At 43.8% G+C, this 26,830-nt stretch overlaps 1 protein-coding gene across 6 annotated transcripts in view; it reads right to left on the reverse strand.

Annotated features, from left to right (window-relative positions):
- Window positions 1–26,830, reverse strand: part of RPH3A (rabphilin 3A) — a 285,353-nt gene that overhangs the window by 215,696 nt on the left and 42,827 nt on the right. For 2 of the 6 annotated variants that reach the window (XM_073790166.1, XM_073790160.1), the window contains exon 1: window positions 16,881–16,987. The exons of the other annotated variants lie outside the window; for them this stretch is intronic. The gene's annotated coding sequence lies outside the window, so the exon portion shown is untranslated. Of the gene's footprint in view, window positions 1–16,880; window positions 16,988–26,830 lie in introns of those variants that run through there. 6 annotated transcript variants of the gene reach the window in all.

Raw genomic sequence — 26,830 nt, forward strand, 5'->3', positions numbered from 1 at the left:
GCCTCGTCAAAAGTGAGACCCCAATTTAGTTCAAGCACTGCTTGCAGAATTTTTTTTCAGTTGTGATAAAAGTCTTAAAACACAGTTCAAGTGCTTTGCTCAAGCATTTAAAGCACACCTTTCAGAGGAAAACAGGCTTTCTGGCAATAAACTGAGTAGATCCAGAAAGTGCTTGGATGATCTATAACAAGAGAATCTAGAAAAAGCCACACAGATAAAAATGTAGTTTGGCAAAACCAAAGAAGGCAGCAGACATTTAATGAAACTAAATGGGGCACTAACTTCCAATGAGGCAAAAACTCATACATACTGATATTAGAAAATATGATCCTTTGTTATGGCATCAAAACAATCAAGGGTGACATTGAAATTAGTGATACCTTGTGGTTTGATCCAGTAACAATCATTTCAAACTCTGGGCCTCGAAACCTTCATTACTGCAACTCTCACAATATCTCCATGTTTGATTTATGGGTCAGAACACTTCAGGTTATATCTGAACAGACCCCCCAAAAAACACAAATGAGAATTTATTGTTTCTGGTAAATAAAATGACCAGAAGTCTTTTGCTTCAGGTAAAGCTGGATCCAGGCACTCAAATGACATGATCAAGGCTTGTTCTCTCCCCAGGTCATGATTCTGCTTTTCTCTGTGCTGACTTTATTTTCAAACAGGGTCCCTCCTTGGGTAAGCCCCAGTTACTCAGGGTAGCACCAGACTTTTACCTATCTACTCTAGTGGAGAGTGAGCCTCTTCCCCGACTCATGCAGTTTTGTGGATATTCACTTCACCTACACAGCAACTAAAGACGAGAATGAGTAAGGATTGAAAACAAGCTGTTGGAGACGGTGACTTGGGGATCTTTGATGGAGTTCAGAAGAATGAGCCAATGTTGGAAAGTCCCTGGCTCATAGTCGGTGTTCAATCAATGTTTGTTGCCCACTGTAGCAGAGACTGTCGGTGCTCATCCATATCCCCTAGGGACTCATCGGACAGCATGCCCTTGTGACTCTGTACCTGAGGGCTCCTCTTGGCCCATTTACAGGGCAGGTCAGAAGTGAAAGGGACTTAATGTGTCAAGAGTAGCCCAGTCAGTCAACGAGAGGTTGTGTTGGAGGATAAATACCCCAGCTTTTTTCTCGTTCCTCAGATGGAATAACTCTGAGGCTTATGTTCTATGGTGTGTCCCAGAGTTCCCCTGCAGAACTGAGGTCCAAGCTCCAATCACCTAAGATGGTATCAGGCTTAACACCTCACCCTTTACCAACTTCCTCTCACATCCCAACCCCCTGACCTGTGTTTCCTGAGACCACCTCCCAAATAAACCACCTGTTCCAAATCTTTATCTCAGGGCGTGCTTCTGGGAAAATCCAGCCTAAAACAAACATGAATGCAAATAAGCCTAGAATCATAGAATTTAAAACTGAAATGAACGTGTGCCTGGATTTTAAGCCCCATGTGGTGGAAACTATGTCTTGTCTTTGTATCTTCACTTCCCAAGTAGGGGTGAGCACAGAGTAGGTGCCTGGGAAATGTTGGCTGAAATGAATGGATCAACAAATGGATCAAACAAAAAATGGATCAACTTTAAATTCTACTTTGAAATATGACACAAACACATAAATGCTGGGAATTACTGGTTGGGAAATTATAGATAATGGAATTTGGGGGTAGGGAGAGTAATGAATTAGGAATCAAGATATATGACTTGTGGTTCCATCCTTGCTACTGACTGGCTGTAGCACCTTGGTATTCCAATCTTCCTGAGCCTCTCCATCACCTGTAAATTGGGTGAAGTGCCCAGATCCTGGAAGCCGGCTGCCTAGGTTCAAATCTCACCCTGGCTACTAAGTAGTTGCGCAAGTTTGGGCAAGTTACCAAACCTCTCTGTGCCTCAAGCTCTTCCAGTACAGGATTTATCAAGCTTGGAGCTATTGACATTTTGGGCCACGTAAGTCTTGGTGGTCGGGGAGGGGCTATCCTGTTCATTGTAGGATGTTTAGCAACATCCCTGGCATCTACCCACTAGATGCTAGTAGCACCCCTCACTTGAGAAGACCAAAAAATGCCTCCAGACATTGCCAAATGTCCCCTGGGGGCAAAATCACTCCCAATTGAAAACCATTGCTAGAAAATGGGGATAATAATAGAACATACCTCATGGAATTAGTGCGAGGATTAAATGAGTTAAACAACTGAAAATCTCAGAATAGTGTCTGACTCATAATAAGTAGTGAATTTGTGTATTAATATTACTATTTCTATCATTATTATCATTTTCTGCTCTATCAACATTTACAGGTAATTGTGGACTAAAGCAACTACTGAAGCTCAAGGTTAAAACCACATTTGAGGTCACTCTTCTTGACTTCAATTGGCCAACTGAAAAATTTAGAATCAGAAAGACCTGGGATAACAACAAGGTCCTACGGTATAGCACAGGGAACGACATTCAATATTCTGTAATAAACCATAATGGAAAAGGATATGAAAAAGAAAAAAATATATATATAATTGAATCACTTTGCTGTACACCAGAAACACAACATTGTAAATCAACTATACTTCAATTAAAAAAAGAAAGACCCGAGACTGAATGCCAATATCGCCACATACTCAATGTGTAGGATTGTCGGACAAAATACAAGACACCCAGTTAAACTGGATTTTAGATAAACAACAAATAATTCTTTATTATAAGTATACCCCAAAATATTTCATGCAACATACTTGTACTTAAAAATGATCTGCCGTTAGAAGTTCAAATTTACTTGCCTATGTTTTTATTTGCTAAAGCTAGCACCTCTCTAAATGTATGACTTTTAATTTAATTTAACCTCTCTGAGCTTCAGTTTCCTCACTTGCTGGATAGAGATAAAAATTCCTACCTCGTTGGGTTATTGTAAGGAACAGAAAAATGTAGTAAATGTGAAGTGTTGTGCCTAGCATACAGTAGGTACGAAACAAATGATAGTTACTGGAATTACATATGCATGGATTTAAATGCTATGTTTGTTATTTATACAAAGAAGGTGAGATCCTTTAGAGCAGATGCTGTCTCATTCATTACTGCATCTCCTGCATTAAGCAAGCAGCAGGGAAGAGCACGTGCTTGGAAGCCAAACACCCTGGGTTCAAGACACAGCTCCATCACTTACTGGCTGTGCAACCTTGGGCAAGTCACTTAATCTCTCTGTGCCTCCACTTCCTCACCTAGAAAATAAGAATAATATTAGAACCTATGTGTAGGGTTACTGTAAAGGTTAACAGAGTTAATGATAAATGTAGACTGCTTACTGCCTGGCTATGTTATGTGCTCACCTGACCCTGGTTGAATGAATGAGTGAATGAATGAAGGCAGCTGTACTTTATCACGTCTCAGTCCATACAAGAATCCACTCATCTATCTTTGAACAATATAATCACAGAGCTCCACAATTTCTAGCCTTTCTCTGAGATTAAGGGTCTAACCTCCACATTCAAAAACACCTAACATCCCTCTCTGATCCAGGTCACTTAAAGCATGCTGTTTCAAGCAGTAGCTAGAATCCTGAAAGATGCTCACCAGAGTAAAGTAAACAAGCAAGCAGTAAATTTACTGTGTAGCTTTGAATTTAATAGAACTGAGATGCAGGCTGGCTGCAAAAGGCAAAAAATTAAATGATGACCTTTTCAAAATTTGCTTTCTCTGATGCAAATGCTAGCCCATGGCTGCAACCAGACATTTATCATGTCTGATTAGTAGATTTATAGTCAAACAATTCTAAACATACAGAAAACAGAAACATGCTCTAATTCAACTGTACCGAGACCTCTTTCTTAACCAAGTTTCTCAGTGTTTGACTGTTCAATGTGATCCAGCCACTTTCCATGCCCCAGACACATAAATGCCCCATTAAGAATTACTGCATTTATACTGCAGTTATTTTTTCCACCATCTATGCTGGGAAGCTGGGGGGAGGGAGGATGCTAAAGATGAGAGGGAGAAACTGGCAAAGAAAAGGAGAGAAAATCTAGAGCACTGAGAAGGAGACACTGGAGACTAAAGGATTCCCACTTGTCATGTTCATCATTCTTCATGCTCCTCCACTCCCCACCCCTTAGAGAATTTCAGGAAGTTAGTGAGATTTGCAAACGGTATTAAATTCTGTGGCCAGAATCCCCTACCTCCAGCAGAACTTGCATGCACTCAGATTTCTCTGACAGCTGATTCAATCAAAATTTAGTGAGCTAAGCATCTATTGCTCCAAACTGGGATGCCATTCAATTCAAAAAATATGTATCGGGCATTGAGTGTCCCAGCATAACTATCATGAGAAGAGGGAGGGAAGACAGGGAGGGAGAAGAAGGAGGGAGAGGAGGGAAGAAGGTGGAAAGAGAAAAGGGAAATGAAGAGAAAGACAATAATGAGCATCTGTCTCATGTGTAATGAGGCTGTGTGTGGTGCAGTGGTTAAGGTCACAGCCTTTAGCCAGAGCCTGACTTTGAGCCCCTGCTCCACTATTCCCCAGCTGTGTGACCCCTGATGCATTACTGAACCTCTCTGAGATTCCATTTCCTCAAATGTAAAATGGAGATAATTGCCCAGAGCTGCTTGAGCTGTTGTGAGGACTCAATCGTGTGCCTGGCACAACAGTCAGTACTTAGCAACCGGTAGATGTTATCACTGTCACCAGGCACCATGCTGAGTGCTTCCGGGTCCCATCCTCACCTAATCTTGCAGTACAGTGTCAGCACAATGTGTGCAGATCTGGTTATGGGACGGGAGCTGCTCCTCGGGCCTTAGCCCTTCTGTGTCCTCCAGCCATTTCCAGCTGCCAACATCGGCATCTTTGACAGAACCACAGAAGCCTCTCTGGCCAGCAAGCAGAGCAGGAAGTGCCAGGGCATCAGTCCCACCCCCACCAAGGAGGCAGACTTTTACTTACCACTCCCCTGCTCCACTCTGGAGACCAACTTAATGCTGCCCCCATACTGGCCACCTTCCCTTCCTGGTACCACTCCCATACTCTTCTGGCACCTCCCAAATACACCACTTGCAGAGAAATTCTTGCCTTGGGATCAGTTTCTTAACATAGGCTCAGAGAGGTTAAAGCAATTGCCCATAGACACACAGCTATTAAATAAGGGTGGGGGTGGGAGTAGGGCAGGATGGTTAAACTAGATCAGTCTCGTTCCCTAAAGGCTGTGATCACTTACCATCTGGTCTCCTTAAAACTAACAATATGCCAGTGCTTAGGGAGGGTGGCACCCATCAAGAGGAGCTTTCCTGCATTTAACAGAAAAGGCTGCCAACCTCACCCATATTCTCCTCCTTGATCCACTGATGACAGGTGGCACTTTCTCTAACATCTCACATCTCCTCATCTCAACATAGGGCACTATGGCAATATGTGGCATTCTCTCTCTGGGATACTTGAATAGATGATTCAGAGAGCATTTCCAGATACCCATTCCCCAAAACACCGGTCCTGTGAGATGTGGTGTTAAAAATAAGAGTCCTGGGGGTAAAATTAGGTGGGGCAATTCCCCACCTAATTTGCTAACCCCCTCTTGGAGCCTCACAGCACCATTAATGTATTAAAGGTTCTGAGAAATCCTGCAGTAAACAACCCTGCTTAACCCAGTGTTTTCCAAGCTTTTTTTGACTGTGAAATCCTTTTGGGGTTATCAACTATCAAGATCCCTGTAAAGTCTCTTCAACAAGTGGTGCTGGGAAAACTGGACAGCTACATGTAAATCAATGAAATTAGAACATTCTCTAACACCATATACAAAAATAAACTCAAAATGGATTAAAGACTTAAATGTAAGACCAGATACCATAAAACTCCTAGAGGAAAACATAGGCAGAACACTCTTTGACATAAATATTTTAAAATAAAAATATCTAATATTTTTTGGATATATCTCCTAAAGCAAAGGAAATAAAAGCAAAAATAAACAAATGGGACCAAATTAAACTTAAAAGCTTTTGCACAGCAAAGGAAACCGTTGACAAAATGCAAAGACAACCTACTGAATGGGAGAAGATATTTGCAAATAATATGACCCATAAGGGATTTAATATCCAACATATATAAACAGCCCATACAACTCAACATCAAAAAAACAAACAAGCTGATTTTTAAAAAGGGCAGAAGAACTGAATAGACATTTTTCCAAAGAGGAAATGTAGATGGCCAACAGACACATGAAAAGATGCTTAACATCACTAATCATCAGGGAAATGCAAACCAAAACCACAATGAGATATCACCTCACCCCTGTCAGAATGGCTACCATCAAAAAGAACACAAATAACAAATATTAGTGAGGATGTGGAGGAAAAAGAACACTCATACACTGCTGGTAGGAATGTAAATTGGTGCAGCCACTGTGGGAAACAGTACAGAGGTTTCTCAAAAAACTAAAAATCGAACTACCATATGACCCAGCAATTCCACTACTGGGTATATATTCAAAAAAACACCCAAAAGGGCTTCCCTGGTGGCGCAGTGGTTGAGAGTCTGCCTGCCGATGCAGGGGACACAGGTTCGTGCCCCAGTCTGGGAAGATTCCCACATGCCGCGGAGTGGCTAGGCCCGTGAGCCATGGCTGCTGAGCCTGCGCGTCCGGAGCCTGTGCTCCACAAAAGGAGAGGCCACAACAGTGAGAGGCCTGCGAACCCCAAAAAAAAAAAAAAAAAAAAAACAACAACAACAACAAAAAAAAAAAAAACACCCAAAAAACCACTAATTCGGAAAGATACATGCACCACAATGTTCACAGCAGCATTATTTGCAATTACCAAGATATGGAAGCAACCTAAGTGCCCATCAACAGATGAATGGATAAAGAAGAAGTGAGCTACACACACACACACACACACACACACACACACGCGCACACACACAATGGAATACTACTCAGCCATAAAAAAGAAGGAAATTTTTGCCATCTGCAGCAATATGGATGGACTTGGAGGGCATTATGCCAAGTGAAAATAAGTCAGACAGAGAAAAACAAATACTGTATGATATCACTTACATGTGGAATCTAAAAAATACAAAAACTAGTGAACATAACAAAAAAGAAGCAGACTCACAGATATAGAGAACAAACTAGTGGTTACCAGTGGGTAGAGGGAAGGGGGAAGGGGCAGTATAGGGGTAGGGGACTAAGAAGTACAAACTATTAGGTATAAAATAAGCTACAAGGATATATTGTACAACACAGGGAATATAGCCAATATTTTATAATAACTATAATTGGAGTGTAACTTTTAAACATTATGAACCACTATACTGTACACCTGTAACATGTACTGTTCATCAACTGTACTTCAATTTTTAAAAAGATGAGAGGAAAAAATAAAATAAATGCATAAAAATAAATTTTTTAAAAAGATCCCTGTAGAAATCAGTGTTCTGTGGAACACATTTTGGCAAATACTAGATTAGGGATTGATTAGAGACAGAAGCCTTCATCTCTTTTGTTATATAGGATCTAATTAATTTGGATGGTTATTAATCAGCATGTGTGGATCTGGCCACGGGGATAAGACGTGCATGGATTCAAGAAGCACACTTGTTGCCAATAAGCCAACACCAACAACACCCATCAGGGATTATTATGGTGCCGGTTAGCAGGTACTTACTATCTATATCATGAGATGCCAAGAATCCAAAGGCTGTAAAAGAACCAGGTGGACCCCTGGAAGGATAATTAAAAACTGCCTTCAGGCCCACTTCATCACCATCTTGCTATTGATCATGGTTGTGTGATATGGTGACAAGAAGTGGTTGAATAGAAAGGAAAATGGAAAAGCTAATGTAATATGGAAAGAGGTCTGGCTAGAGTAACTATGGCCCTTTATAGAAAAAGTTTGCTGACCCCTGATCTAGTCTATTGTATACTATTTTTTCTTAAATCAATTCATATACTCAAATAAAATTATCTTAAGGAAGGATTTCCACCATCACCTCCCTCCACCGTAAAGAAAGATTGTATATAGCACCACCACAAGTGGAAAACAAATACCAAATGACAAGGAGGAAAAAATATAAAAACAATGGAAAAAACATGATATTAATTTCTAGTCAAGCATTGTTACCTGCCTCAACTCTGAGTCTGAGGCCTTCTGTTTGTTTGCTAAAGAGAGGGATTAGAGCCAGTGTTGGGAGCCAAGAGCACCCGACTGATATTTTGTCCATTACCAGAGGACTGAAAGCGTTTTGGAAAGATAACACACTTTTCTCTATATGAGTCATGAGGTTATGTAACATGGAGCCCCAAATCATCTCACATACCATCAGAAATCATCTCATATACCAGGGGAGTACATAGTACACATAGGGAGATACTCAACCAATTCATCATATGAATCACAAAGAAAACAACATGGATGCCATCCACTCAAACCGTTTATTTTTTTAATTGGCCTTAAACATGAGCATCACTGCTACTCTGAGAAGCATGTGCTTTGGGCAAATCATGCTTACTTCCTGTTTTGACTTGGAACTTGAATGCCATCTCACAGGCAGAAAATCAGAGATCAGAGAAGCACATGCAATGTGAGTCTCGAGGGAGAAGCCAATAGATCTCAAACAACTTGCCAAGGGCCACCTGCCTGAAACAAGCTTTGGACCTGAGGGAAGCCCAGATTTGAGGTTTTAAGAAGGAGTTGGAGGGACTTCCCTGGCGATCCACTGGTAAAGAATCCGCCTTACAATGCAGGGGACACGGATTCAATCCCTGGTCAGGGAACTAAGATCTCACATGCCGCAGAGCAATTAAGCCCACGCACCACAACTACTGAGCTGGTGCGCCTCAACTAGAGCCCACGTGCCACAAACTACAGAGCCCACGTGCCACAACGAAAGATCTCACATGCCTCAAAGAAGATCCCACATGCCACAACTAAGACCCAACACAGCCAAAAATAAATTAAATAAATAAATAATAAATAAATCTTCAAGAAAGAAAGAGTTGGAGGAGTCAAAAGCCTGAACTCCCCAACCCACTGAAAAAAGAGGAACTCAGTGGCAACAAGTCCCAAGGAGGGCATCACCTCGTTCTGAGGAGAACAGAAATGTCCAATGGCGATCTTTTTTTTGAGTTGTCAGTACTGTTTTGCATGATGCAAGCCCCACCTCCATCTCACTGCGAAATCTTCAGCAAAGCCCACAGTGCTCAATGCTTTTCTGTGACTTTGGGGCTTCCCTGTTCCCCAAAGAGGTGTGGAGTTTTGTGTCCAGGCTGCCACAGGTTAAAACAGAAACAACATGAGCAGAGGCGGAAGCCAGAGGACAAGGGGCAGCAGTCATCTGAGTTACCCACTAAACACCTGTAAAAACTCTACAGACAGAGGCAGGCTGGGAATGATGCAGCCCCCATATCACCCCGTTTCCTCCACCCGAATATCCACCACCCCCCACCTCATACCTGCTCACCCCGCCACTTCATCAGGCTAGTCAGATGTCAGCATAGCCATCACTTCCCACTCAGGAACTGAACCCACTATATTATAATCACCTGCTGAATATCTATCTCCTCCACCCCCTCCCGGACTGAGAAATAATGACGGCAAGGACTATATCTGTCCCACCCCAAAATCTCCAGTGCCTAGAATAGTGCCTGGCCCAGAAGGAGCCACCAAAAATTGTTTTTTGTTTTTTTGTTTTTTATAAATCTATTTATTTATTTATTTGTTTATTTTTGGCTGCATTGGGTCTTTGTTGCTGCGCACGGGCTTTCTCTAGTTGCAGTGAGCGGGGGCTACTCTTTGTTCCAGTGTGTGGGCTTCTCGCTGTGGTGGCTTCTCTTGTTGCAGTGCACGGGCTCTAGGTACGCGGGTTTCAGTAGTTCTGTCACACGGGCTCAGTAGTTGCGGCTCGCAGGCTCTAGAGGGCAGGCTCAGTAGCTGTGGCGCACAGGCTTAGCTGCTCCACGGCATGTGGAATCTTCCCAGACCAGGGCTCAAACCCGTGTCCCCTGCGCTGGCAGGCGGATTCTTAACCACTGTGCCACAAGGGCAGTCCCCAACAATTATTTATACAGTAGTTGCATGCCCAATTGACCTGCACAACAGGAAACAGAGAGAGGAAGGGTAGTGGATGCTGATGGTGCCCTGCCCAGAACCTCTTTACCAGGTGGGTGCACCCATCCCCCAGCTCCTGTGAGTGTTGGCTGCTAAGGGCTCAAAGATGCACCCTTCTCTAAAGAATTGTCCTCCAAATGGGAGCCACCTTGCCTAGGAGGCTACCTTAACCCCCCTGTAGGCAGCCCAAAATCAGTAACTGACTGGCACTGTAGTACAGAAGGTTGGTCCCCTTGTCTCAATATGGCACCAACTCCATGGTGCAATATATGCTCCAGAGTTTCCTGCAGGATCAGGCTGAAGTCATCTCCACTCGAGACCATGGCCCTGCTTAGATTTTTCCTGCCCTCTCCGGTTTTTCTCACTCCCCTTCTTTTGAGAACTCTCCTTCAATAATCACTTGAACAAGAATACCCACCTCAGAGAATCCTAAAATGGGAATAAATCATTGTGAGCATTAGGGAGGAGATGAAATTTGGGCAAAGCACCACAGTATCACTAGCACTCTGCCTAACACATATGGGACTCAGTAAATATTCATGAAATGATTGGATAGATGAACAGATGGACAGGAGTGTCCACTACCCTATGAGGGCAAAAAATAAAGCATACTGACATCACACCTAAGGGAATGGTAAAAGATCATCAGATGGACCTAAGTCTGAATCTTTCTCTACTTCTTCCTAGCTGTGTGACCTTGGGCAAACTACAATACATCTTTGAGCCTCAGTTTGCTCAACTGTAATATGGCAGATAGTCATGATATGTACTTTATAGGGTTGTTGAAATGAGCCAAAGATTTTGTGACATATATATATATATATATAGAGAGAGAGAGAGAGAGAGAGAGAGAGAGAGAGAGAGAGAGGGAGAGAGAGAGAGAGGGAGGGAGAGAGAGAGGGAGGGAGAGAGAGAGAGAGATTAGTACAGTGCCTGATACTTAAGTGCTTATAAATAATATTTATTATCATTATTGGGATTTTTATTATTACTATTGACCCAATTAAAAGTCAAGTACAAAAGGCATTCTCCTACTGTATCACAATACAGGGAAACAAGCAAAGCTGGTTTAAAAAAAAAAAAGCAATCACCAGTAGCTAATTGTTCAAAAGGGAGAGATTAAGTTCGGGGAAGTGAGCTTTTCCTTGTTGTGGTAAAATTAAACCCAACATAGAAAACAGGTTAATTTCTTAGGAAAAGCAAGTAATGATCTGGGCTTCCCTGGTGGTGCAGTGGTTAAGAATCCACCTGCCAATGCAGGGGACACAGGTTCGAGCCCTGGTCCGGGAAGATCCCACATGCCGCGGTGAAACTAAGCCCGTGCACCACAACTACTGAGCCTGCACTCTAGAGCCTGTGAGCCACAACTACTGAGACCACATGCTACAGCTACTGAAGCCCATGCGCCTAGAGCCCGTGCTCTGCAACCAGAAGGCACCACAATGAGAAGCCCACGCACTGCAACAAAGAGCAGCCCGCGCTCGTCGCAGCTAGAGAAAGCCCATGCGCAGCAACGAAGACCCAATGCAGCCAAAAATAAACAAATAAATTTATTTTTTAAAAACCATAATAATATGTGCAATACATAATATATAAAATATATTACATATAATTATATGTATATTATATATAACATAATTGCTTATTAAATATAATTATATTATAATATAGATATATAGTATATACTAAAAATAGTAATATTAAAAAATGGCTGCTCAATAAAGGAATCAATCTCAGTTAACTAATTAATGGTTAACTGAGATTCATGCCCAGAACAACTCTTCTGAACCCTGAAATTTCTTTTCCTCCTGCACCAGCCCTACCAGTTTCCCACAAGAGCCCCCAAACCCTCCTCCTTCCCCCATCCACATCCTCACTCATGCTGGTCTCCTTGCCCTGAATGCCTTCTCTACCCCACAAGACCAAATACTACTCCTGTTCTCTCTCTAGCCCAGGTCAAGTACCTAAGTGGCCTGGAAGAATTTCTCATCATTCCAGCCTCCACAATGGACTCCTTTACTAACCAAGACCAGCATTTTCTCTCTATGTCACGTAAGCTGGCTTGTGATCATGTTCAATTTAATACTTCATCCCTTCTTTGATCATTCTATGTGTATTAATCATGCCTGCCTCTACAGGATAGAACTCAATAAACACTGGTTGTTTTGTTCTGAGATCAGAGACCAAGCTACAGGATTTATTCCTCATCTTTCCTTACAATACCTAGACCCATAGCAGAATTCAATAAACATATCTTGAAATTTCAAATGCCCCTAGGGTAGAATAAATGATTATTCAGCAAATATTTGCTCCCTCCCTTCCCTGACCTCCACTGAAGAAGGTTTCCCTGCCCCTTGGGTGCTGGGCCCAACCATGGACTTGCTTTAGCCAATGGCATGTAAACAGAAATGACAAGCTGACTTGGGCTTTAATAGAATCACTCTGGCTACTGTACTGAGAACAAGCTGATGGAGGGCAAGAGATGACTGGCAGTGGGTTGGCCCCAGGTGACAGCAGTGGAGGTATAAGAAGTGCTCAGTTCTGGAAATGGTTTAAATGTGGAGCAGACAGGACTGGTTGATAGATCGGATGTGGGATATGAGAACAGGAGAGGAATCCAGGATGACGCCAGGTTTGGGACCTGTACAAGAGAAAGGATGGAGTTGCCGTTTAATGGCATTGGGAAGACTATGGAAGGAGCATGGTTTTGTTTGGAGACTGAGTTTGATTTTGAACTTGTTAAGTTTGAGGTTCTTATGAGACATCCTAGAGGAGAGGTTGCATAGGTTTTTGGCCATGCAAGTCTAGTAATCAGGGGAACCACCAGGCTGAAGACAATAAATTTGGAAGTCATATACACTGAGATGACACTTAAAGTCAAATTTAGATGGAGAAAAGAAGAGTTCCAAGGAAATACCAAGTCCTGGAATACTAATATTATTTAAAGGTGGAGGAATCAGCAAAGAAGACTGAGAAGCAGCAGCCAGGGAGAGAGAAGGAAAACCAGGAGAATGTGGTGTCCTGGAAGGCGAGTGAAAACTCAGTAAGTGTAATACATATTTGCAATGTGCTCCCCTCAGCATCCATCCCCCTTCTAGCAGTTGCCCTCAATTTTCACTTAGAGATCTACTCCTTCCTGGGGACTTCCCTGGCGGTCCAGTGGTTAAGATGTTGCCTTCCAACGCGTAGGGGTGCAGGTCCGATCCCTGGTTGGGAAGCTGGGATCCCACTTGCCTCATGGCCAAAAAACCAAAACATAAACAGAAGTAATATTGTAACAAATTCAATAAAGACTTTAAAGATGGTCCACATCGGGGACTTCCCCAGTGGTGCAGTGGTTAAGAATCCACCTGCCGGGATTTCCCTGGTCGCGCAGTGGTTTAAGAATCCGCCTGTCAATGCAGGGGACGTGGGTTCGAGCCCTGCTGGGAAGATCCCACATGCTGCAGAGCAACTAAGCCCGTGCGCCACAACTACTGAGCCTGCGCTCTAGAGCCCGTGAGCCACAACTACTGAGCCCGTGTGCTGCAACTACTGAGGCCCGCATGCCTAAAGCCCATGCTCTGCAACAAGAGAAGCCACAGCAATAAGAAGCCCACGCACTTCAACGAAGAGTAGCCCCCACTCGCCGCAACTAGAGAAAGCCCGCGTGCAGCAATGAAGACCCAATGCAGCCAAAAATCAATCAATAAATAAATTTATTAAAAAAAGAAAAAAGGGGCTTCCCTGGTGGCACAGTGGTTGAGAATCTGCCTGCTAATGCAAGGGACACGGGTTTGAGCCCTGGTCTGGGAGGATCCCACATGCCACAGAGCAACTAGGCCCGTGAGCCACAACTACTGAGCCTGCAAGTCTGGAGCCTGTGCTCTGCAACAAGAAAGGCCACGATAGTGAGAGGCCTGTGCACCGCGATGAAGAGTGGCCCCCACTTGCCACAACTAGAGAAAGCCCTCGCACAGAAACGAAGACCCAACACAGCAAAAATAAATTAATTAATTAAAAAAAAAAGAATCCACCTGCCAATGCAGGGGACATGGGTTTAAGCCTTGGTCTGGGAAGATACCACATTGCCGCGGAGCAACTAAGCCCGTGCGCCACAACTACTGAGCCTGCGTGACATAACTACTGAAGCCCACACGCCTAGAGTCCGTGCTCCGCAACAAGAGAAGCCACCACAATGAGAAGCCCGCGCGCCGCAACTAGAGATAGCCCGTGTGCGGCAACGAGGAACCAACACAGCCAAAATTAATTAACTAATTAATTAAATGGTCCACATCAAAAAAAAATCTTAAAAAAAAAAAGAGGTCTACTCCTTCCTTACTAAGACCACATGATCTGGGTAGGGCTTTACTTCCAGCTCCAAGCATAGAGCATCATGACCTAGAGCTGATCAATAAAAATGCTGTGCTTCACAACACTTCAAAACACTGGCTGGCAACTGGCTTAGGGATGGGCATGTGGCTGCAGCCAAGCCAATCAGAGTGAATCTCAGGACTTCTGCAGAAGCAACCGGGAAACTATTTTCAGCAGGATTTTAACTTTGCAGGGAAGCAGCCACCTTACCACGATGAGGGCAGCTTACCTGTGAATGAAGTCCACACAAAGTATGGTGGTAAAGAAAGTGGATTCTGGTGACTTCATTTGTCACCTGGATCAAGCCACACCTGAAGTCTGAAGTGGTCTAGACTTTGCAGTTATGTGAGTTTTTTTTCTTTGTTTATGCCAGTTTGGGTTGGATTGTTTTTGTAACTTGGAAAAAATTCTGACTAACTCAGCAAGGCAATGGATAAAATCATTAGGATGTATCTATCCTATAGAATATTTTTATGCCATTAAAAACAAAGTAGATCTCTACCTATTGACCTGGAAACACATCCATGATCATTAGTAAATGGAAAAAAGCATACTATACTGCATATCTTCATATCCATTAGAATGGCTTAATCAAAAAGACAGACAGTAAGTGTTGACAAGGATGTAGAGAAACTGGAACTTTCATACATTTCTAGTGGGACTGTAAAATGGTGGAACCACTTTGAAAAACAATTTTCATATATATATGAACTGCCAGGAGAATTGAAAACATATGTCTGCACATAAACTTGTACACAAGTGTTCATAGCAGTATTATTCATAGTATCCCAAAAGCAGAAAAAAACCCAAATGTTCATCAACTGATAAATAGATAAGTAAATTGTTGTCTATCCATATAATGGAATGTTATTCAACCATAAAAATGAATGAAGTACTGATCATGCTTCAACACAGATGAACCTTAAAAATAGTATGCTAAGTGAAGCCAGACACAAAAGGACAAATTTTGTGTGTGAAGGGGAGCAGAATATAGAATCCCCAAATATGCCTCTTTGGCATAAGGATTATTTCAGGCTGATTATTTTTAAGAAACAACAGACACAGGGAAAGCTCTGAAAACAGTAAAGTTACCCTTTCGTAAGAGACATTTAACATGTATAAGGAGAATCTCCATTTGTAAGAGTGTCTCCCTTGCTGTACCAGGAACAGGGGGATGACTCTAAATCCCTAGAAACTCTTATCATCAGAGAAGGGAACGACTAACATCTGCATAACAACCTTACTCTTGTTTACTGTGTTTTTGCTAGTAACCTCCATAACTGACTCCCCCCTTTCCCCATCAATATCTTCTTTTGTCTTTAGCTGGAGATGTTACTTAAGGTGGTAGCTTGGCCCATTTGGGGGAGTTTCTCAATTTTTCTGGGTCTCTCCCACGTATACAGGAGGTATCCATGTTATTAAACTTTTGTTTTTCTCCTGTTAATCTGTTTTTTATTACAGGAGGTGTCTCAGCCAAGAACCTAGAAGGGTAGAGGGAAACTTATTTTTCCTCCCCCATATATGATTCCATTTATATGAAATGTCCAAGATAGGCAAATCTATAAAAACAGAAAGAAAATTAGGGGTTGCCAGGGGCTGAGGAAGGGTGAGGGAAAATGAGGAGTTACTGCTAAGGGGTGTGGGTTTCTTTTAGGAGGGATGAAAATGTTCTAAATTTAAATTGTGATGATCTAGATTAAGGTTGCCAAACTCTGGGAATACACTAGAAACACTGAATTGTACACTTTAAATGGGTAAAATATATGGTACGTGACATATCTCAATAAAACTGTTTTTAAAAAGCAAACAATTCAGGTTGTTTCTCCAGGGCAAAATGAGCTAACATGCCCCCAAGCCATGGTCAGAGAATTGTACACCAGAGACATCCTGACTCCTGAAACTACAACTGAGAAATGTCACAGAAATGTCACAAGACGATGATTAACCCCAGTCTCTGTTTTCTTCCCCTTAAAAAAAAAAAAAAAAAAAAACACTACCTCAAAGACCACATTGGAGTGGATCTGAGGCTTGTCTCCCACTCCCCACTCTCTTGCTTGGCACCTGCAATAAATGTGTACTTTCCGTCACCACAACCCAGTGTCAATACGTTGGCTCTTTTTTTTTTTTTTTTTTTTTTTTTTTGCGTTACGTGGGCCTCTCACTGTCGTGGCCTCTCCCATTGTGGAGCACAGGCTCCGGATGCACGGGCCCAGCCGCTCTGCGGCATGTGGGATCTTCCTGGACCGGGGCACGAACCCGTGTCCCCTGCATCGGCAGGTGGACTCTCAACCACTGCGCCACCAGGGAAGCCCAATAGGTTGGCTCTTGCTATGCATCGGGCGAGCGGACCTGAGTTCAGTTCCATAAGCTTAACATCTGGGATATATATACACAAATACTGTACAGAAAGACCTTGGAAAGGATAAGTGCCACACCAATAAGTTACCTCAGGAGATGGGATTGAGAGCAAGGAACAAGAAGATTTTCATTTGTCTCTTTTACATATTCTGCCTTGTTTGAATTTGTCACGATGAGCATGAATAATTCTGTCATTCTGAAAAGATAAAAAAAAGTCAACTCAAGTGCCACCTTCTCCAGGAAGCCTCAGGGGCTGAAGTAAGGACTCCTCCTTAGCATTGCAGTCAAATTTTGTTCCTTCTGCACTTCAGCACTTGCCACTTGAAGAGAATTAACTGTTCTGGTTGTGAGACAGGAAGGAAGGGGGCAGGGCACAGCCTTTAAAAGAATGACACAGCCATCGAGGATACAACAAAAACTGGTTAGAACCTACTAGACCCAAGATGGTGGATGATTTGACTTCCAGTGGACCTCAAGCCTCATTATACGCTCACTGTAACACATTAGCATATGCTAAATGACACGCCCACAGGCGCCATGACAGTTCTGAGGTGGACCATAAAAGGCCAAAAAGTGGGCAGTGGCCCAATTCCTGGAAATCCCCACCCCTTCCCCAAAATAGTTGGACTAATCCTTCCATTCATTAGCCTATGAAACTACCCAGCCCATAAAAACTAACCACCCCATATTTCAGGGTGCTTTCGCCTTTTGAGACTAACTGCATTCTATCTATGGAATGTGTATCTCTCTCAGTAAACCTGCTTTTACTTTACTATGGCTCGCTCTTGAATTCTTTCCTGCACAAAGCTAAGAACCTTCATTTGGCTGCCCATCCCAGGAACTTGCCCCAAGACCTGGGACATGACCATCCTCTCATGCCCCATTTTCCCGTAACCTCTTTACAAGGGGTATTAATAAATCTACTTCTAGCCTATCACTTTGCGTCTCGCTGAGTTCCTTCTGCACCAAGATATAAGGAACCTGAACTTCAATGAGTCCTGAGACAAGTTGTGGGATTTCAGTTAGAAGATTGTGGGTTCAAGTCCCATCTGAACAGTGTGGTTTCAGTTGTGCTGGAGGGCAGAGGTTGTTCATTTTGTCTCTCTCATACTCAGCCTATAAATGGAACTTAGTAATATAATCTGGGGAATGAATGAATGGGGACTGAGTGAGTAAATAAATGAGTTCAGCTATGCCCACAAGCAACACTGGATCCCGCCTGGCTTTGCCCAAACTCACCCTATGGAGATTGGCTAAATGACAAGAGTGGCCATTTGGGGATGCTGGGTGCCCCCAAGGTGCCTGGGATTTATTACACTGCCACCAACACCTCAGCAACATGGATTTGCAAGTCTTAATTACATGCAGGGGACCAGCAGGAACAGCTCATTCGATAACTCTGACCCTAGAGACTCCAGTGTTATTCTTTGCCCCTTCTCTCTTGTTTTCTTGCCATCTCCAGCTCCCCAGGGAAAGCAGGGAGCTGAGGAGGCAAAGATGGATAAGAGATGTTCTTCAAACAGGGAGGGAGAGAGGGCTCAGGCTGCAGGGAGCTCTTCAACTTCAGCTTTAGACCTTAGGGCCCGGGGAAAATGTCTTCTTGTAATTTAAGGAAATGGCTCAGCCAGAGGTGATGGTGGGAAGCTGGGTCCTTGCCCAGTGTCAGCTCTGCATTACAAATGCCTCTCAAATCCCCCCAGGGGAAGATGGGATGTTTTTGATATGGTCTGTTCTCCCAGCTGAGGTGAGAGGCAGGGACTCCACCACAGTTTGTCTCTGCCAACCTCCCGAATTTCAGCTATTGGATCAGGATTTCACCTCTGGTTTTAGAGCATCTGACAGATGATCTCCCCTATACATCACTGTGGGTGAACAATTAAGAGACCAATTGAGAAAAAAAAGGAGGATGCTACATGAGCTCAACTGAAAAGCAGACAGAGGTTCAAATCCCAGCTTCACCACTTACCAGCTGTGTGGCCCTGAGCAAGTTGATTGACTTCTCTGAGCTTCAGTGACACCATCTCTTTTTTTTCTTTTTAATTCTCCCACTGCCTGGTGCTTGGAAACTTTTACCCTCCCGAGATTCTGCCTTGGAAGTAAGGCATTATCATCACTGGGAATCCTCTTCTAAAATGCAAAAACCCCTTTAAAAGTCTCTAACTCAGCTTTGAACATTCAAGAATGGATCCATTTATCAGAGATAAACAACCAGTTGTTTAGCAGGGCCCTGATGATGAGAGACAGCAGACAGGCAAGGTTTGATTGGGGGAAAGAAGGAGGAAGAAGTTACTCCCAGAGGAAGGGAGAATAGGGTTGATGACCAAGAGGGTTCTGGGGACAGGATCCAGGCCTCAGTTTCCCCAACTCAAACACATAATATAGAGTAAACTTTATTGAGTATTTACTAGTTTTCAGGCATCATGCTAAGGGCACCACAGATTCTCTATTCATGTTTACAAAAACCCCATTTTACAGATGATGAAACCGAGGCCCTGGAAGGTTAAGTACTTTACTCGAGGTCACACTACCAGTATATGGGGGAGCCAGCTTGAAATCCCAGAGACTTTAGTTGACAACAGTGGATAATTTAAGGTTCTTAGGAGGCACGAGATCCTTATACAGAGTTGGGGAAAGGACATGACAAAAGGAGGGAGCAAGGTATGAAAAGAAGTCACTGAAAAATAAGCCCCAGCCACTCCCCAATTGCTGCAGGATCTGTCACCCTCTACAGCTGAGATCTCCATTGGAGACACAGCACCCTGGCTTGAGTGGGTCCCTGGGAAAGGCTGGCATGGACACCCTTCCCTCCTTCACTCCCTCTGGCCCCAGTTGGCCTAATGCCCTGAAACTGCTACCATGGAGACTTCCTCTTCAGTGGCCAGAGCAGGGAAGGGCTGGCACTGGGTTGGGGGAGTGAGTGCTGGAGGCCCTGGGGAGGTGGTGTCAGGCTTTGCCAGATGGCTGAGGACAGGAGGCAAGCCCACCTCCATAAGGCAGGTCCCCAGTTATGCCAGGGTCTGCCAGACTCTCCTTAAAGCTGCCAGAAAAAAGAAAAAAAAAAAAAAAACAATAACAACAAAAAACACAAACACCAATTTTTATCTGTCTTTAATCATGCCTTAAATACTTGTGCAGCACCTACTGTGTACTGGATATTATGCAGGGTCCTGGGATATGATTATAGGGAATCCACAGATCCTTTGAAGCTCATCCATGAGTCCCCCAACATAGAATAAGTCCCCCAATATAAAACAATATAAGAACCTCCAAGAGAGAGAATATGAATTAGCCCAACAAAAAGTTGCTCCTAGGTTGGTTTTTATTTTCAGGTTCTTTGATTGGCATGCTTATTTTCATATTAACATTAATAATAATAACAGTGATGGTAGTAGTAATAGCTAACATTTAATCGGCACATACTATGTGCTAAACATGAAGGAACTTGTATGCATCAACTTCTTTCATTTTAAGAATCGGGCTACGATGCAGGCATTGTTACTATTATGCCCATTTCACAGATAATGAAATTGAGGCTCAGAGAGGATCATTCATAAGCCCAAAGACAAACATCTGCTGTATCTCTTTCGCATTGCCACTATAACAATTTACCATAAATTTAGGAGCTTAAAACAATGCAAATTTATTCTCTTACAGTTCTGGAAGTCAGAAGCCCAAAATCTGGCTCACTGGGCTAAAGTCAAGGTGTCGGGAGGGCTGGTTCCCTGTAGAAGCTCTAAGGGGAGAATCTATTTCCTTGCCTTCTCCAGCTTCTATTGGCTGCCTGCATTCCTTCCTTGGCTTATGGCTCCTTCCTCCATCTTCAAAGCACATCACTCCAACCACTGCTCCCTGTTGCTATAGACAGGATGTTTGTGCCCCCCAAAATTCATATGTTGATACTGATCCCCAGTGTGGTGGTGTTTGGAGATGGAACATTTAGGAGGTGACTGGGTGATGAGGGTGGAGCTCTCATGAATGGGATTAGTGCCCTTATAAAAGAGACCCCAGTGAGTCCCTCACCCCTTTCTCCTTGTGATAACACAGCAAGAAGACAGCTATCTATGAGCAAGGAATTTGGCCCTCACCAGAAACCAAATCTTCCGGCACTTTGATCTTGGACTTCCCAGCCTCCAGAGTTGTGAGAAATAAATGTTTGTTGTTTATAAGCCACCCAGTCTGTGGTATTTTGTTGTAGTGGCCCAAACAGATGAAAACAGTTGTCATACTCCTTAACTCTGACCCTCCTGCCTCTCTAAGGATCCTCATAATTATATTAGGTCCCCCGGATAATCCAGGATAATCCCCCATCTCAAGATCTTTAATTTAATCACACCTACAAAGTCCCTTTTGCCATATGAGGTAACATTCACAGGTTCCAGGGATTAGGGAATGAACATATTTAGGGGCCATTATTATTCAGCCTACCATAACTAGAAGTGGCAGAGCCAGGAGTCAAACCCCCCAGATCTGCCTGACTGCAGAGACTGTTCTGTGAACTACCAGGCCAGCAAGAGCACCCCTGACACCTCATTCCCAGGGAGGAGAATGCCTGGGCTCTCCAACCAGCACACTGGGGGATTCTCATGAAGCTGGGTCCTAAACAAACTCAGTTGGTGGCCGACCTCCCAGACAACTGCCCTCATGCATCAGTCTGGAGCCTCTATTTAGCAGAACAAGGAAGACCGTGGGCTTTGAAGTCAGACAGTCCTGGGCTTTAATCTGCACAATGACCTCTACCATCTCTGTGACTTTGGGCATGCACTTTGCCCTCTCTGAGTCTCAGTTTCTCCATCTGTAAAGTGGGCATAATTAGACCCACCTCACAGGGCTGTTGTGCCAGTTAAATGAGCTTAGGGAGAGAATGGACTTAACACAGACCCAGCACAGAGGTGGAGTTCAATAGATAGGAATTATTATTATTATTATTATTATCATTTGATTACTATTATTGAATAGGTAGAACTTTGTCACCAGCCAGCCCTCCTTGAATAACCTTCTTTATACTGCAGATGCTCTCTTTGGATTTCACCTTGAAGATATTAGAAGTTAAAAAGTAAAACTCTCTCTGAGGGCCCAGACACTCCTCAGGGAACCCCAAGGGCAGACAAGAGAGCCCCAGTCACAGGTGAAAAGTTTAACAGAACAAAGGTGAAATGCTAACAACTTCCGGAGAGGAAATAATTACAAGATTTCCACCCTGGTTCCCAGCCCCATTAAAGAGATATGCGTTCTAAGAATCGGGATAGGGACTTCCGTGGTATCTCAGTGGTTAAGAATCCACCTGCCAATGCAGGGGACAAGGGTTTGAATCCTGGTCCAGGAAGATCCCACATGCCGCGGAGCAACTAAGCCAGTGTGCCACAACTACTGAGCCTACGCTCTAGAGCCCGCGTGCCACAAATACTGAGCCCACGTGCCACAACTACTGAAGCCCACACATCTAGAGCCCGTGCGCTGCAACAAGAGAAGTCACCGCAAGGAGAAGCCCGCGCACCGCAACGAAGAGTAGCCCCCGCTCACCACAACTAGAGAAAGCCTGCGTGCACAGCAACGAAGACCCAACGCAGCCAAAAATAAATAAATAAAAATAAATTAAAAAATAAAAAAGAATCAGGGTAACAATGTATTTAACCTCAATCACAACATCTTTTCAAGATCCAGGTATGTGATGGGAAAATAAAACAAGAAACAATCAGACTTGTTTCAGCCCTGAAAATGCACTAAAGGCTGCAATTAAGAGGCCCCTGGGATAGTTCTATATGAATAGCCCACACCCCCAAAAAAAATATTTTGACAGTCAGGGCTGAATTATTCAAAAGACATTGCTCTTTATTTAAAGCAGAGCGTGGGTTTGTAAGAGATTGTTTTGTTTCCACTTTATTTCTTCACTGGAATCTTTACAGTCTGGATTTCATTAGTGTTCCAAAAATGTCACACTGCAGAGCAGGGGGAAATGTGGTAGCGACAGCTAGGATTCTGGCCGATGCACCTATATTTGACAAATGCCTGAGCCACTAGCCATATGCACATCCATTTCAATTAAGGAGTAGGAAGGACAGTTACCCTGATGCAGGCTGCTAATTTCATTGAGGGGACTCTAATTATTTTTCCTTTTTTTCTTCCTTCCTGACTAGAACAATTATATAAGAGTATTTCTATTTGCTAGAACTAAACACTAAAGTAAGAAATAATGGCAATGATTTCTCTCCAAGCTGCTCTGGATAGGATGAGTAAGGATCCAGGCACGGTTAAAACATTCCTAGGGGCTTCCCTAGTGGCGCAGTGGTTGAGAGTCCGCCTGCCGATGCAGGGGACACGGGTTCATGCCCCGGTCAGGGAGGATCCCACATGCCGCGGAGCAGCTGGGCCCGTGAGCCATGGCTGCTGAGCCTGCGCGTCCAGAGCCTGTGCTCCGCGGCAGGAGAGGCCACAGCGGTGAGAGGCCCACGTACCGCAAAAAAAAAAAAAAAAAAAAAATTCCTAGAAGAGTGGCAGGCATGTATTTCCTACGGCAGAATTCTTACACCTTTTCCGGGATAGTAAAAATAAAGCTCAGCTGACTATCTCCAATTGTGGTAGTGGTTACAGGACTACATGCGTCTAAACCCATAAAACCATGGGACCATGAACCAGCTCTATTATATAAAAATGAAAAGACATAATTACAGGGACTTCTCTGGTGGTGCAGTGGCTAAAAATCTGCCTGCCAATGCAGGGGACACAGGTTCAAGCCCTGGTCCGGGAAGATCCCACATGTGGCGGAGCAACTAAGCCTGTGCGTCACAACTACTGAGCCTGCGCTCTAGAGCCCGCTAGCCACAACTACTGAGCCCACGTGCCGCAACTGCTGAAGCCCACGTGCCTTGAGCCCATGCCCCGCAGCAAGAGAAGCCTGTGCACTGCAATGAAGAGTAGCCCCCGGTCTCAGCAACTAGAGAAAGCCTGTGCACAGGAACGAAGACCCAACCCAGCCAAAAATAAATAAATAAATTTATGCTCTCCTTGGATTGATTAAAATTGATTAACAAACTAAAAAGTAAGAATAAAATTGATTAACAAACTAAAAAGTAAGAAAGAAAGAATGCTTGGAATCTGCCTACACTGGTCCCTGGAAGTATTTCTGCTTGCTGAAAAGCTTAATTCTCTAATTGCACATTCATTGAACAAGTACTTATTGAGCACCTCCTAGATTCAAGGCACTGTTCTAGGCACGGGGGAAACAGCCATGTATGAGATGACAAGGAATGTACATACAAGCAGGGAGAGGCAAACTATAAACAGAAAAAGTATATACAGACAAGTCTAAGTACTATAAAGACAGTAAAATAAGATAATGGAATGCAGAGGGACTGAGTAAGTCCTCTCAGACAAGTCTAAGTACTATAAAGACAGTAAAATAAGATAATGGAATGCAGAGGGACTGAGCAAGGGGCTACTTTAGATAAGCTCTACTTTAGAGGGCTTGTCAAAGGGAGAGCCATTTGAACTGAGACTAGAAGGAGGAGAGGGACTAGCCAGAAAGAACAGCAAGTGCAAAGGTCCTGAGGTAGAAACAGAGATGACTGGTATGGTGTAGCTGAAGTCAAGTGATCCAGGGAAGGGGTATGATGAAGAAAGAGAGTGGGGAAAGATGAGATCGGGAAGGTGGAAAGGGTCAGGTCATTCAGTACTTTGTAGGTTGTAAGGTGAGCTTGAGTTTTATTCTAAATACACTGGGAAACCATTGGTGGGTTTCAAACAAGGGTGCAAAAGTAGAACAATTACTCCAGTGGGTCAAGGGACACTTTGGGAGGTGTGTTAGCTATTCTGTCACCATGGGGGGTACCAAGACCATTGGCCCACTATGTGTTAGACTTGTATTGGGGGTTGATTTTCTATAAGGTGGTATTGGATTTCCTTCCCATCACTGGGATGCTTCTGAACAATAGGATGCAAGATGACAGATTGGTCTGGGAAGCAAGGTCTGTAATCTATTCAACATATATTACCAGCGACTTATTCTAGGCACCATGCTAGAGACTGGGGACATAGCAGTGAAGAAAGCACAGCCAGTCTGTCACCACATAGAGCTCTGTCATTCATGCCAGAAAATGGCAGGGAAGGGAAGTACCAGAGATGTGACAGCACCAATGAGGAGCACCTAATGCAGACTTGAGGGGATCTGGGAGGCTTCTCAGAGGAGGTAAACTGAAGGATAGGCAGGAGGTGGAAGGGGAAAAGGAATGGCATTCCAGATAGACAGAATATCATGTGCAAAGGCCCAGAAGTCACAGAGGAAACTGAAGGGGCAGCATTACAACTTGACTAGACCAGAGAGTATGAGGGTGAAACAGTCAGCAAAGCCTCATAAATCACATCGATGAGCTTAGAATTTATCCCAAGGGACACAGGGAGGCATGGAAAAGATGCAAGCCTCAGGAGGAGTAATTAGATCTGCATGTTAGAAAGATCAAACTGTCTTCAGGAAGATGGCAGTGTGGGAAGACGTGGAGTTAGTGTCTCCCCACAACTAGGGTGCCTGCCGGCCACTGGTGGGGAACTCTGATGCCCAAGGAGACGGGAGGAACCCCAAAGTGAACCGGTAGGACATAGGGGGACTGAGGGGGGAGGAGAAGTGGAGGCCAGACAGGCTCAGCACCCTTGAAGCCAGGGAGATCAGGAGATGCAGGCGGGAGGGACTGTCCGGGAAGAGCAGGAGAGGAGCGGAGGGTGATCGCCTGGCCCACTCCGGCCACCCCACTCCAAAGCCCCATCCAGCCCGCATGGGTCCTGGGGCCATAGGAGGGAGGCCGGAGAGATCAGGAGAGGCACGCTGAGGGACCCTCCCAGACGCCAGACTGGAGGAGCAGGGGAAGAGAGGACAGCATTTGCTCTACCCACTCGAGCCCAGAAGTTTGCTGGGCTCCCAGGTGAGGTCCGTTGCCTTCTGAGATCAGGGATGGGGATCATGCCTGGGCCCCTTTTGTTCTTTGAGCCTAAGCCCCACCCCCCACAGCCCCCAGGGCCTTTTCCAGCCCTGTGGGTCCTAAGTATAAGCCATGCCCATCGCCCAAACCTCGCCCTTGCTTAGGCCCCGCTCTCCACAGCCAAGGCCTTTGCCCCCCCCACCCTTTTTGTTTCTTTTCCCTTCTCCTCTTTTTTACTATTGTGGTACTGATGTACCTTCCAGTTGTTGATTCATCTACATTTTTATTTTTATACTCTTTCTAACATATCTGTTAGTTTCCTAGTCTAATTTTATTTTTTACCTTATCGTTCCCTTTTTTTGCTGACCCACCTGGCTTGCAGGATCTTGGTTCACAAGCCAGGGGTCAGGCCGAAGATCCTACAGTGGGAGCTCCGAGTCCGAACCACTGGACTAACAGAGAACCTCAGGGCCCAGGGAATATTCAATTGAGTGAGGTCTCACGGAGTTCCTCACCTCAGCGCCAGGACCCAGCTCTACTGAATAGCCTACAAACTCCAGTGTTGGAAGCCTCGGGCCAAATAACCAGTAAGATAGAAACACAATCCCACTCATTAACAAAAAAAAAAAAAAAAAAAAAGAGAAGGCAAAAAAATATGTCACACATGAAGGAGCAAGGTAAAAACCTACAAGACCAAATAAATGAAGAGGAAATAGGCAATCTACCTGAAGAAGAATTCAGAGTAATGATAGTAAACATGATCCAGAATCTTGGCAATAGAATGGAGGCATGGATTGAGAAAATACAAGAAATGTTTAACAAAGATCTAAAAGAACTAAAGAACAAACAAACAAAGATGAACAGCATAAAAAAAAATATTCTGTGATAACCTACAATGGAATAGAATGAAAGAAGAATATAGATACACACACATATGTATGTATGTATAACCGAATCACTTTGCTGTACAACTGAAACTAACACAATATTGTAAATCAACTATACTTCAATAAAAAATAAATAAAAATTAAACTTAAAGAAAGTCAAAAAAAAGATGAACAGCATAATAACTGAAATGAAAAATACACTAGAAGGAATGAATAACAGAATAACTGAGGCAGAAGAATGGATA

Source organism: Tursiops truncatus, chromosome 13 (genome assembly GCF_011762595.2).
Source record: "Tursiops truncatus isolate mTurTru1 chromosome 13, mTurTru1.mat.Y, whole genome shotgun sequence".
Classification (NCBI taxonomy): Eukaryota; Metazoa; Chordata; class Mammalia; order Artiodactyla; family Delphinidae; genus Tursiops; species Tursiops truncatus.